Source organism: Arvicanthis niloticus, chromosome 4 (assembly GCF_011762505.2).
Source record: "Arvicanthis niloticus isolate mArvNil1 chromosome 4, mArvNil1.pat.X, whole genome shotgun sequence".
NCBI lineage: Eukaryota > Metazoa > Chordata > Mammalia > Rodentia > Muridae > Arvicanthis > Arvicanthis niloticus.
The window spans coordinates 72,184,931-72,189,426 of NC_047661.1; the positions used below are offsets into that span (position 1 = coordinate 72,184,931).

The 4,496-nt window shown below is 41.6% G+C and overlaps 1 pseudogene; it reads left to right on the top strand.

Annotated features, from left to right (window-relative positions):
- The first annotated feature begins 2,270 nt into the window (after positions 1-2,270).
- LOC117707375 (TD and POZ domain-containing protein 4-like) lies at positions 2,271-3,019 on the top strand (annotated as a pseudogene).
- The last annotated feature ends 1,477 nt before the right edge of the window (positions 3,020-4,496 follow it).

Below are 4,496 nucleotides of genomic sequence, written 5' to 3' on the forward strand. Positions count from 1 at the left end.
GACCTGAAGATAAATCCAGGTATAATGAACCTCATAGAAGAAAATTGGAGGCATAGGCTTGAATTCATTGTCAAAGCAGACAACTTTCTGACAAGAACACTGATAGGGTAGGCACTAAGATCAAGAAGGAATAAATATGACCTCGTGATACTGTAAAGCTTCTATAAGGCAAAGAGCACTGTCATTTGGATAAAGCAGTAGTGTACAAAATAGAAAACGTTTTTTACCATATCCCACAACTGAGGGCAAATATTTCTCATATCACACACACACACACACACATACACACACACATACACACACATACACACACATGCACACAGACACACACGCACACACAAACATAATCATATGTGTTTGTGTGTATGTAAAATAAATAAACATATATAAAAAACTCATGATACTTGACATTAAAAAACCCAATTAAACATGGGCTACAGTAGTAAACTGAGAACTTATACTAAATAGAGGAATGTTCAAATGGCTGAAAATCACTTAAAGACGTGTTAAACATTTTTAGATGTCAGGGAAATGCAAATCAAACTATTTTGAGATTCCATCTGATGTCAGAATAGCCAAGGTGAGTAACATGAGTGACAGCTCATGCTGACTAGGATGTGGAGCAACAGGAACAATAGCAATAGGATGCTGTTCTCTCTCTCTCTCTCTCTCTTTCTCCCTCCCTCTGTGTGTGTGTGTGTGTGTGTGTGTGTGTGTGTGTGTCCCTCTCTAGGTTTCTCTTTTCATTTGTCAGTTTTGGTTTTATTTTTTTTATTTTCATTTTTTGTAGTGATTAGTTGCTTTCTCTGATAGAAGGATGTTTCCCAGGTCTACCAACTGTGTTCCTCCTGTGTGTTATATATAGGGAGCCTGGGAGTGGCCAGGAATATAGACTTTTTCTGGGTGAGAGTGCAGTTATTAATTACCCCTACCAGCATCCTGAGGATAAGTTAATAACAAAAACATTAGGTTCAGATCACCATGGGCTCAGACAGTGAATTGAGGTCTGAGCTCAGGCCAGTACCTGAGTGGGCAGTGAGGAATGTGGTTTACCCAGGCCTGGGATTTCACAGCATTGAGAATAGGAAATGACTCAGAGGAGAGGGAAAAATCTCTCTCAAGGGAAAATATCCTAAAATGAGGATTCAGCAAGGAAGCCAGTCATAAAGACTGTGAATGTCTTCATTCACAAGGACTCCACAGAGTGGCTTTAAGCTCAATAGCCCTCAGTTGGGACAAGGGAATGTTTATACTTACCAGTGTGGGAGAAGAAGCTTATCAATTTGCTGGTGATTGGATGGATAGGTCTAGGAAGTGATCTGTTGGCTGGAAAGTTGATGTGATAGCAGGAGATGTTTACCTGTGAGTTTTAAAATCTGAGTTGTAACACCAATGTTGTGTTTTATAAGAAGAAATCCAGGATATGTTTGTTAAAGCCAGGTATGGAGAGGGTGGGAATGTTCCCTTGTGGGCCCATGTTGAGGCATCCCTTCCCACTGAGGTACCAGCCCTATGACAGGTTTAGTATAGAATAAAGTTTATTTAGAGCATGGAAAGGGGAGTTGAGTAGTAATGAGAAAGACAAGAGGTGGGAGGATTTAACATGATATAACTGATATGGGGGGCTGGAATTTTTTTCAGAAACTAATATTTATGTCTAGACAAAATTTTAGAGAGACACAAGTTTTCAACATCATAGAAGATGCAATTTTTAGAAATTAATACTTAAATCTAAAAGATATTTCTAATTGTATCCTATAGGGTGAAGAGTAAATAATTTCTAGTTCTTTTCAGGTTCCAGTTTTACATCCAAAGTACCTCAACCAGAAATGTCAAGGCACCTGGAAGCCAAGAGCTGGGACTACACACAGAACAGAGATCATGACTTCTGCTACAGGTGGATCATTAGCAACTTCTCTTTTTTGTTGAGGAAATATGGGATTGTATTACAAGCCCAGTGTTCTCATCAGAGGACAATGATGAAGTGGCATGTGTTTGAGAGTACATCCAAATGGAGTTGATGAAGAAAGCATGGGTTACCTGACACTTTACTTGATGTTGCTCAGCTGTGAAAAGAGACCAATTTTGGCAAAGTTTCACTTTTGTATCTTAAATGCCAATGGGGGAAAAGCAATAATTCAAGGTGCCCAGGTGTCTGTAGTTTACTGCCCTACCAAACCTTTAGATTCAAAAAGTTCATCCATTGAGATTTCCTCTTGTCTCAAACCCATTCACTATTACTGGACAACAGACTTACCCTCCTCTGCAAGATGAGACTGCAAAAAGATTCCTTAAGCATTTCTGGACAGGACACAAGACCTGCAATCAATATTCCAAGGTGCACATTGGCAGATGACCTAGGGGAGCTGTGGGAGAATTCCCTCTTCACAGACTGCTGCCTGTTGGTAGGTGGCCAAGAATTCCAGGCTCACAAAGCCATCCTACCAGCTTGATCTCCAGTTCTCAGAGCCATGTTTGAACATGAAATGGGGGAGAGCCTAAAGAACCACACTGAGATCCATGACCTGGATCCCCAAGTCTTCAAGGAAATGATGGGCTTCACTTACACTGGGTTGACTCCACACCTCCACAGCCACTCCATGGCCACTGCTGTGCTGGCAGCTGCTGACAAATATGGCCTGGAGGGTTTGAAGGTCATGTGTGGGGACGACCTCTGCAGAAATCTCTCTGTGGAGAATGCTGCACACTCTCATCTTGGTTGACGTCCACAGCACAGAGCAGCTGAAAGACTCAGGTCCTGAATTTCATTTCAGTTCATGCTTCTGAGGTCTCTGAGACCTCAGGGTAAAAATCAATGGTGGAGTCACATCCCCACTTGGTGGCTAGAGCATTCAACTCTCTAGCTTCTGCAAAGAGTGTTCTCTGGTCCCTCCCTCTCAAAGGACTTAAGTGTTCTTTAAGATATATTCAGATAGTACCTGTCTTCCAACAGCAACAACCAGTGTTGTTACCAACATCTTCTGGGTACACTACTGTATTGCTGGAACATTTACAGTGAATCTGAGAGGAGGCAACATGGTGACTCAGGATTTAAAACAGCTGTAATATGTTAAAAAGGCAGGTGGGGGAAGGGCAGCTCAGGAGTTTGGGACACTCTACATCTACCCTGTTAATGTTTTTTGGGTTTTTGTTTTGTTTTGTTTTGTCTGATGACTTGGAAACTGGGATTCAATGTAGGTGCTGGGCCTAAGCACAGCCCAACTAAGTTTCATCAGAGAAAAATGTCTGCATTGGACTGAGCAGAACAGATGACCAGGATGAGAGGAAAGAAGAAATCAAATATCAATCTTCATTCATCAAAGAAGAAAAAAACAATGGAAACTTTCTTTTAAAGACTCAGTTTGTGGAAACTCAGCTGCAAAAGCAATTAGTGTTCACACAGACAACTCTGGATCAGTTCCCATGACACACAGGAGAGTTTTTAACCAACTGTAACTGGTGATCCAGAGGATCTGAGGCCCTGCTCTGGTCTACATGGCCACAAACAGCTCTGTAGGCAAAAACCTGAACCTAATAAAATATAATATGAATAAAACTTTGGAATCAGTCTGTGTATTCCGGAGATGTTTATGGTCAGAAAATTAATGTATAGTCCAATCAGCCAAGCTCAGCTGTGGATGTTTGTTCAGACCCCTCACTGTCCTCCAGCATTAGAAACCCTTGTTTTTTTTCTTGGAATTAAATGTTGGCAAATGAGAACTCCACCATCATGCTCTTTTGACAGCTGAGAAGAGTATGCCAAAGTGGAGGAAGTTTATACCTTCTGGGAGGGAAATGTTTGTGGGTCAAGGAATCCAAAATCTTTTAGGTGTTTTGATATTAGTAGGGATTGATTTTTTATAGATTCATATTCCCTAGGCCAGTGGTTCTATAACTTCCTAATGCTCTGCCCCCTTAATACAGTTCTCCATGTTGTGGTCTACAAACCATGAAATTACTTTGTGGCTACTTCATAACTGTAATGTTGCTACTGTTAGGAATCATACTGTAAATACCTGATATAGAGGATATCTGATATTCAATGCCCATGAAAGGGTCATTAGCCTGCCAAAGAGGATAGGGACCCACAGGATGAGAACCATGGCTCCACACCATGCCTACCAGCACACTAGGTAGACTGTTTACTGATCTTCTCTTCCTTCCATTCCTTCAAACCCAACCCCACTATCTCAACCTCACCTTTGTAGCACACAACCTGTGGGAGTCTTCACTGCACATTCTTCCCATATCCTGTGCTTTCCACAGATGTTCTCCTTCTAACCTCCCTCCCCCCACTCTTTACTGTGTCCCAGCCTTCAAGCCAGCTTTGCACACCCACTGACACAAGTGCTACTCTTTCCATGGTATCAGAAGTCTAAAGGCAGATCCATACCTCTTTCTTTGTTCCCCACTTACAATATGCTCATTCTCATTCTCAGCTCTATAGGAGGAAATCTGTGCTTTTTCTTTCCTGTAAAGCACCAACCCCAGTAGAT